This window comes from Oratosquilla oratoria, chromosome 33, assembly GCF_046742065.1.
Source record: "Oratosquilla oratoria isolate Oo_2021 chromosome 33, ASM4674206v1, whole genome shotgun sequence".
NCBI classification, from domain to species: Eukaryota; Metazoa; Arthropoda; class Malacostraca; order Stomatopoda; family Squillidae; genus Oratosquilla; species Oratosquilla oratoria.
In genome coordinates, this window is record NC_134809.1 from 32,172,110 (window position 1) to 32,182,895 (window position 10,786).

Below are 10,786 nucleotides of genomic sequence, written 5' to 3' on the forward strand. Positions count from 1 at the left end.
ATAGTAAAATTTCACAACATCGACAAAGAAATAATGGAAAACCTCATGAGAAATCTCATCTGCCCTATACAAAAATAACTGAAAACAAAACATTATAATTGAAAACCAAAGACGAAACTACATGAATGGGGCTCCTATTTTTTGTTTTATAATAAAGTAAATGCACACACACACACACACACACACACACACACACACACACACACACACACACACACACACACACACACACACACACACACACACACATACACACAGACACACACACACACACACACACACACACACACACACACATTCACAAAATAGTTCCGCCAGCAAATTGGGACGACTTTATTTCAGTAAAAATGTATCAAATACGTCTGCGTTGAAATATATTGAAAAAAGTTAAACATAGAAACCAGCAAATGGTCTTGTTAACAAGCACAAAAAAAAAAATACGTATATACAACAAACGCTGATGTCACTACTATTGCGCCATAGACCCATCCATCTAATATGCTGTTCTCTTGACTTCTACTATCTGTTCTTACTACGAATCCCCTTAACTCCCTCCTTTACCACCTCTGTGATCGCAACTCTTCGTTGTGATGTTGTCTCCTAGGATAGAAACGCTGATTATCAACGACTAGATAATTGGTGAATAAATAATCAAATGAATATATAAATAAATGAATAGATAATTAGGTAAGTGAACTGATAAAAATAAGCAAATGAATAAATACATAAATAAGTGAATAAACAAACATATATAGATAAATAGATAAACATGTACATTAAATGGTTAATCAATTGATTAGTAAGCAGACGAATAAACGGGTGAATAGATGAAAAGATAAAAGATGAGTGAGTAAATGAATAAGCGAATTAATGAATTAATAAACAGATCATTCAATCAATTAATAGATATAAAAATGAATAAAGATATAAAAAAGTTCTTTCTAATATTTACCAAAAACACAGCAACTCGACTACAAAATAACTTATTCGTTTCGCATGATGACATTTACAACATTCACTTCTCAATAGACACAACACCAAAGGTTCTTATCCCGCTTGCTTATGTAATTCTGTTCCTTAATTGCCATGAGCTGGTGGCGTAATCGGTGGCGTTCTGGTCTCGCATTTAGTTAGTTGTGGGTTCGAATCCCACTCTCCTCTCCGGTTCCTAGTAGTGACTGTTACCCGGCTAAAAAGTCCTTTAAGAGGATAGGACAACGGTGATGGCCCCGGCCCAAGCTATGTACGTCCTGGCGTAGGCTCCTCACCACCTTATATCAATAGTAAACATAATATAATCGTCGGGCATCCACTAAGTCTTAAGTTCCTGGCTCTACTTCTGAGATTCTGTGGCCTCCTTGAGAACCAATTCTCTAAACCAGGGGCTCTCAACCTTTTTCCCGTTACGTACCCCAAGTCATCAGACCGTTGACCCGTACCCCCATTAACCTGACACATAATATAGAATGGTAATATATTAGGACTAATTACATATACAGTGGCAACGCAATGGTTATCAAATGGTTCAAATTATAATGACTTTATTCATCAGTTAAGCATTAACAATAAATCGGGCCATGGAAAAAACGATGATTTTTTATGAGCAGAATCATGTGATATCTTTAAACTTGAAAATTTTAAATTTTTTGCTAGGTAAGTTTTAATTTGAAATTCTACGAAAATTCAGTATTTCCAGCCTTTTACCAACACCACTAAATAGCTAATTTAGAGTAAAGTAAATGCATCAGATTAATTTTATAGGATGAAAATGGATCCATAATAGTGAAACGAATGATCGTGATACAACTGATACATTTAATATTCCTTTAGAAAACAAAATAATCAAATACAATAACCGGTTTTATTACTACGGTCCTAGGTTCCTGCACACCAGTAGAGAACATGTCTTTCTTGCTTCTGTTCCTACTCATCACCTCCCTGCTGACCACCTGAGCTCGGATGTAGCCTTCCCTCCTCTCCTGGCTGTACACGTGACTGCTGGCCTCGCTCACTTGCTGCACACAACGCTCTATACTCTGGGTGTGTGAAGGCCAGGCAGGGACATACATGGGGTTGTCCAGGAAAGCTCTGACTTGAACATTAGTGAGGCTGCAGGTGAGAGGAGGCTCATTGCCAGCCTGGATGTTATCCAGATCTATGAGATCAGTGAGGGTCTTGGCATCTAGATTAATTTCAAGAATCTTCCTGACCCTGTAGGAGAACATGTCTTGGGCCTTCAGAGAACGATGACTTGACCTTGGTGTTGATCCAGTGGCAAGTAGACACCCACGATGTATTGGACAATGTGAAGCTGGTTTCCCTTCAGTTCATGATGAACGATCCAAATTCTGCAGAACCTGAGAGCCGTTGTGAGCCACCTAGAATGTGACTCTGGGGCTATCTGCAGGTAAGCAAGACTATTAGGCATGACCCCAGTCCTGATGGCACTGCCAATCATGTAGCCATAGTACTGGTCACTACTCAGGTCGTCAATCATAGTCTGTGCAAGCTCAACGGGTGGAGGGCCAACTATGATTCTTTCAAACCTCGGATTTATTCTAACTCAGTGGCAGAGTCCAGCATCTTGCCAAAACGACCAGACCATCTGTTGTTTGAAAGAGTTTTGCCATCCAGCTCCTGGATCAGGTGTCTGAGTGGCAACTCGTTGGTGTAGAGGTCACAAACAATCTGGACCAGCTCCCTCCCAATCTTCCGCTCTATCCACTGCATGACCTCCCCCTTGTTTGTGTTGGTGCTGTCTCCTCCAATGGCCTTCAGGAGCTGGTCTATGTTCCTCTCTTTGAGGCAGTTCACAATGTTATCTGCCACTATCTCAGCTGGGTTTTTTTATGTGATCTTCATTTGGAGTGAAATGCCACAAATATTTCCCTCCTGGATCACTGCAGCAGGTGTACTGTTCCTTCTTCACCATATCTGGACACAACTTGGCAGAATCTCGGATTCACAGTCACAATCACACCCAAATTCAGGACAGACAACTATTGGGTACTTGCAAGTAATGATGTCAAATAATTGGTCCAGTTGCTTGGCAAAGCTGTCCAAGTGCAAGTTTTCCTCTCCCAAGAGAGATACCAATTGCCTTTTCCCAATTGGCAGGCAGTCTCTTTACTAATCTTCTTTTGGCTTGTTATGACTGGAGGCTTGAACTGAGGGTTAGCCAGAGTGCTCTGCGCTAAGACAGCTTTGGTCATATCAATTGCAATGTCATTATTTGTGTGAGATCTTTGGTTCTTTTCGCTGGTTTGCCTGATTAAAACACCACATCTCAACACATCTCTCAATGTAGGAACTCCGATTTCAGCAGCTCTTTTCCTTTCTCTCCTCTTCGTGTTTCTTTTTTTTATCTAATTCTTGAGTTTCTATGACTTTTAAATCCTCCCTGTTTACGTCTTTCCTAATCACTGTCATATTCGGTTTTAATCTCCTTTCATTTACACTTTTTTGTCACATTCAACTCAATGCACCATTCTCTCCGTCCCTACATATCTTTTTACTTCTTTCCTTATATTCTTATAACTTGCCCTTCCTTCTTGCGCAGTGGCGGATGCAGGCTCAAAATGAGGGGGTTAACCTGAATTTAGTAAATGTAGATGTCGCTTTTGGGGTGTGGGGGACTAACCTGAATTTGTAAATATAGATGACGCTTTTACATAGATGTATTCCTTAGCATGAATACGATGATTCTGAATCTATATTGAATTATTTGTTCTCACTTTAGTTTTTTTTCAGAACATTGGGCAAAAGTAATACTTAATCTTACATTTTAAGGGTTTACCCTCAATCATGTGTTGAATATACTTATGCCATTGTAATACTGCTTCCTGCCATGTACAGCTGTACACATGTCAGGTTTCTGGACCTCTACAACGAGGTAATGAAAGAACAATGTTTTTTGGGGAGAAGAGTCTTCGGCCTCTCCTCCCTGGATCCGCCACTGTTCTCGTTTTATGACCACCCACTCTCCACCCAATCATCCCTCTCTTTCCCCTCCTTGCATACTCGTACTGAGTTCGGGGACCAAAATCTATTAAAAGTTTATCTGCGAGGTGTGAATACAAGGGGACGTCCGTGGTGCGGGTTGCATCGAAGTGGCAGACTCCACCATCACACTCTAAACTTGGAATCACGCTTGAGAGGCCCTCCATGGTCCCTCTTTCGCCTTCCAAAATTTGATTCATAGGTGCACGTTCAATTGCAACGATGTTCATATTACTTGGATAAAAGATATGCGCACACACACACACACACACACACACACACACACACACACACACACACACACACACACACACACACACACGCACACACACACACACACACATATATATATACGTGTATGTATGTATGTGTGTGTGTGTGTGTGTGTGTGTGTGTGTGTGTGCGTGTGTATGTGTGTGTGTATGTGTGTGTGTGTGTGTGTGTGTGTGTGTGTGTGTGTGTGTGTGTGTGTGTGTGTGTGTGTGTGTGTGTGTGTGTGTGTGTGTGTGTATGTAAAGCTTGGTGTCTTTTTCACCCATCTCGACAATGAATAAAGAAATATATGTATATATATATATATATATATATATATATATACATATATATATATATATATATATATATATATGTATATGTATATATATATATTAATATATATATATATATATATATATATGTATGCATGTTTGTATGTATCTTTGCACATTTTGGAAGCAGGCTTTCCTGTGGACAGATTTCATTGAAGAAAACAACAATATTTGCATTAATGATCTTCTTATGGAGATTTTCCAGTCGTCTAACTAGAGACTTGGCCTCCTTGCTCAAGATAGGTATCGCTCGTTCAAAGGACATATGTCAAACTCAGGAGAAAATTAAGTTTAAGTTTAGTGCAACATCAGGAAAATTGATAAAAATACCATTAATGAAAATTTTATCAGCACAAGAAAAGACACAGGTTTCGTCAGTGGATGTAAATAACGGAAGTTAAATTACATAAAGTATCTAACATGATAGAGCACCCACTTCGAAAAAAAAGTTAATCAAACAAATAAAAAAGGATGCAGCACTGTACATAACTACAGACAAAAAAAAAAAAATACATATTGTCTTGATAACTGAGCCATTCTCCTTCTTTCAATGCGGTAATAATTAATCAGATTGCAATGGGTCATAATAGCAAAGTATGTCGCCAAAAAACCTCTCTCTCTCTCTCTCTCTCTCTTTCTCTCTCTCTTTCTCTCTCTCGCAAAAAAAAAAGGTTTGGCTGTAGAAAATATAAAACAAACAGACAAGAATGTAATTAAACGAGAGAGAAAAAAAAAACTACATTTTACTTAAATGTATATCCGACTGAATTTTAAACGTCAAACTGTACTATGTTCCACTGCATTGCTTAAATTCATTAGTATATATATATATACATATATATATATATATATATATATATATATATATATATTCATCTTTTTAACCACATTAAGTTTCACTTTAATTCCATGCTACCACGGTCGAGACTTGCGAGGAGCTCAATGGAAACATATACGGAAACTGATACGTGGTCAAGCTAAGGACTCGAACCCAGCTCAGACATAACAAGTGAACAGTGACTTAGACCATTGCGCTATCAAAAGAGATAGCGTAATGATCTAAGTCACTGTTCACTTGTTTCGTCTAAGCTAGGATCGAGTCCTTAGCTTGACCATGTATCAATTTCCCTATATGCTTCCATCAAGCTCCTCGTCAGTCTCGACCGTAATGGCATGGAATTAAAGTGAAATTTAATGTTATTGAAACGATGAATATCTGTACATTGGGGACCATTCAGTGTGTGTAATATATATACATATATATGTATTTATAATATATACATATATATATGTATATTATATAAATATATATATATACGTATACATATATTTATACATATATATATACATATATATATACATATATTGTATATATATATATGTATATATATATATATATATATACAGTATATATATACTGTACATATCGAAAGAAAAGCAAAACAGAAATTGAATCCACGAAGAATGTCTTGAAGAAATAAATAACTTGAAATATAAATATTTGAAAGAAACAAAATATACTAACGAAATAGATATATACATAAGTTAATAAATTGATCAAATGACAACAAACTATCTAACCAGCCAAATGGATGAATGACTAAGGACACATATGAATAAATAGATAGATGAATGAATATATATATACATACATATATATATATATATATATATATATATATATATATATATATATATATATTTATATTTATATATATATATATATATGTATGTATAAATAAACAAATAAATAAAAGAATGAACAGATAAACATATATATAAATATAAATATAAATATATATATATACATATAGATAGATAGATAGATATATAGATAATTAGTATACAGATAGATATGTGAATAAACAAATGAAGAAATAAAGTAGATTAGATAAACGAAAGACACTGTCCACATCATGTGATGGTGAACACATTCTCTCGTCTCTAACCGTCCACCGCCGTCAGACCGACCTGATGAGTTGAGAAAGTAAAAGTTGCGCTAATTGCGAGTTAGGAACAAGTGCTCCTTCTGCTGCAGGTAATGGCGAACTGGAATCACAAGTCTGGGCAAAATTCCACCCACTCAATCATCCTGCTGAGGACTGGGAGGGGAACAGGTGCGAGAGGGATTCAATCAGGCGACTCTTTCGTCACTGGGTTGGTGTAATCCATTCTCACCCACCGCAACCGAAACGATAACAGTTTTGTTCTGATTAAATCCAGGCAGTCTTATTTATCTTAGAGAAACAACTGGATGGGGCTGGGTCATATCGACACATCAGTCGACTTTACATGTACATACATTTATATGCATACATATACCAAAGGCTTTTTCCCCCTTACAAGGGAGGTAACAAAAAAAAAAAAAAAAAAAGGCATAAAACCATTCCCGCCCATTCCATCCCCATATAATCCACTTCCATCCACCCCCTTCCCTCCCTCTTTTCTTGGCTCCTCCTGGATGACGGGTCATCCCTGCATCTCGCCCACTGTCCTTGGTCAGAGGCAGTGTCGCAAGACACAGCACATCCACAGCAAAGCCGCTTCATTAAATCGGCAACCCTCCCTCTCCGTCCCCTCATGCAGATATGGAGAAGACGGGGAGAACTCCGTTCAGGTTGCGTCAATTTATATCTCATACATACTCCCTCACCCCCATCCCCCCTCAAACATCACAGCATCATCCATACAAAACTATTTTCCATTCACCCCTGTCTTCTGTCTTCTCCCTTTCTTCCTCAACAGACATTCCCCTCTTTCCTAATGCCCCTTTTACCCCATCTATCCAGCTAATCCTTGGTCGCCCCATCATGTTCACTCCTACCACATCTGCCTTCCACACCTCTTTTACTAATCTTTCTTCACTCATTCTTTACATGTGTCCAAACCACCTCAATACTCTTTCGCCAACCCTATCTTCCAACTCCCTTTCCACCCCTGTCCTCCACACCTCCTCGCTTCTCACTCTACCCAACCTAGTAATCCCTATTATACTTCTCAGGCACCTCCTCATAAAACATATTCAAACTCCTTCTCTCTTCCTCTCTTATGTTCCATGTTTCTGCCCCATACACTGCTGCCGGCACAATCATTCCTTCATACAATCTCCTCTTAGCATTCATTCCCAAATCTCTATTTCTCATTACACTTTTTAGCACCCCCCCAAGGCATTTACTTGCTTCTCTCAATCTGCATTCTACCTCCATCTCCACTCCTCCCTTTCCCTTCATATTTGCACCCAAGTATATAAAATTATCCACTTCTTCCATTTTCTCTCCTTTAATACTCACTTCCAGTCTGCTGCCACTTTCTCCTCTTGTACATCTCATCACCTTACTTTAACCCACATTTATCTTTAATTTCCTTCTTTCGCATACCTTTCCCAATTCTGTCACTAACCTCCTCTGATCCTACTACAAGCGCAGTGTCGTTATCTCCCACTTTTCTCCATTTTCTTTAACAATCTCCCATCCCCGACCCACTGCCCTTGTATTTACCTCCCGAGCCATCCCATCCATGTATAAATTGAACAGGCAAGGCGACATAATATATCTCTGACGAAGTCCCACCTTTACCTCAAACCATTCACCCTCTCCATTTCTGATTCTAACACAAGCTCTACTACTCTCTTAAAAACCCTTGGCTGCTCTCAAAAACTTTCCTCCTATCCCATATATCTCCAATACCTCCCACAGTGCCTTCCTGTCTACTCTGTCATAAGCCTTTTCCAAATCCATAAAAGCCCCCAAAACATCTTTACCATTTCCTAAAGCTTTCTCGCACATCTGTCTTACAACAAAAATATAATCCACGCAACTCCTACTATTCCTTAAGCCACACCAATTACTCCCTCTGTTCCTCTCCTAATCCTTTCAATCAAGACCCTCCCATAAGCCTTCCCAACTACATTTAACAAACCGATCCCTCTGAATCTGCCACACTCACACTTGTCCCCTTTTCTCTTGTAATTGGAACTATACACATGCATATATTCATACATACATACAAAAACATACATACATACATACATACATATGTACATATATATATATATAAATATATATATATGTATATATATACATATATATATATATATATATATACACACATATATACATGCTTATATGTATGCATACAATGTACATACATACATATATACATACACATATTCACGCACAAACACATACACACAAATGAAATCTATAACACACTTCTAAATTGTCATTATATAACTATCTTGACGAAAAAGTAAATAAAAAAATTACTGTAGTAAATTTTACACATATAACGATTTTGCTCTGGCGAACGCCATGCGACTTGTCGAAGTAGAGAGCAACCCCAGGGCGTGAGTGGAATACATGCCTAAACTCTAAATACAAATATTTGTCCAATGTAATAATTCTGACTTTTTCCATTTGCAACAACTGTGACCCTTGCGATGAGATCCATCATACCGAAGGTCCACATGGAAATAAATGTCGGTTGTAAACTTTCAAAACACTGGGAGAGGGAAACATATCTCCTCCCTCTGATGTCCGACAGTGAAGGGGGGCCCCTGGCATCACTGTTTTAGAAAGTCCCCTAAGCTTACCGTCCTTCTAAGCTCTCAAGCTGGTGATAGAGGCCAGTGTTCAATGACTCATTATATTATTCAGCTGTGTCTGCTTCATCTGTGCAGAAGACCGTGAACGATAAATATTTTATTTCATTGATAATATTTTGGAATATTCCAGCTTGTGGAGGCCCCTGTTAAACGTGTAGTGCCCCATGATATTGTTCGCAAATGTCCCCTTCGTCCGGCCCTTATCAGTCCATCAACCCATCAATCGGTCAGTCTTTCAGCCAATCAACAGGAACCAATGATGTGTAAAGCACTGGTGACGAAAGTGTCTGAATTCATGTATGATTGAAAGAGCGTATTGACAGATCCTGGTCATAGAAGTAAACAAGAGACTTCCTTTGTCCATTCATGACGAATTATGGAGACACTTTTCGACGACTTTTGTTATCAGACACCAAGAGTGCACATGCAAAAACTGCTGAGGAAGTTGTTTTTTTTCCTGAACTGTATCTGTTTGTGGTGTTCCTTCGAGACAGGCATTTGATAAAATCATTTCCCCACCTCTTGTCTTCAAACTCCTTTAACACCTTCACCTTCCTTCGAGGGTGCAGCCCTGACGGCTGGCATTTGGTCTCTGGATCATGTTTTTTTTAAGAGGTCTTCGTATTCATGTTGATTAGGTAGATTGTTTATTTATCATTTATTTATTCAATTGACTTCTTAAGTAATGCTATTGATGGATAATGAGCTTAGTGTCAATATTTGTGTTTCTTTATTTGAATATAATTATTATCATCATTATTATCATTGCTGTTGTTCTCATTATTATTACACATTTTTTCTATTCCTATTATTATTAACATTAGTATGAATATCATTAATCTATTGTTATTATTATTACTATTATTATAAATATTATTATCGCATTATTATTATTATTACTTTTCTTTTTCTTTTTGGCTACCTCCCTTGTAAGGGGGAAAAAGCCTTGGTATATGTATGTATGTATGTATGATTCGTAGAATTTGTATTTTTGCTATTGTGTATCTAATGTTAAAATTCGTGAAATTGATCTATCTTTATGTTTCTTCAAACCTAATTCTGGACATCTGGGTCTCCTTAATGCTGTGATATCTCATCCATTCCTTCACTAAGATATAAGTTAGATAATTTCTTCTTCTCCAACAATTCCAAAACATTTTGCTTCTATATTCAAAGAGGAATTTCATAAAAGTAAGCTACCATGTCAGCATAATTTATCGTTTCGTATCGACCTTAGCATATCTTTTTCATAAAATGAAGGAAAACGTGTACTAAAGATACGTGTTAAATGCACATTGTCATTTGGTAACTTTTCCTTTAACTTGTCATGGTGTAGAAATAATTTGCCAACCGCGTTATCAACGAAAGAGTTCCCTACTGACAGTGGAACAGAATACTTACTGTTTGAAGTTCGGATTCTGATTAATAAATGCCCATGCAAGGTACTGAGTTATCTACAATTTGGTTTCTTTACAGATATATATTTACTTATCTCTGTATCTATCTATTTATTTTTCGAACGACATTGTTTTGGGTCGAAGGTCTCGCGTTTGCATTTGTGCATTGTCATTGTAGTTCAATTCATAATCATTTTACT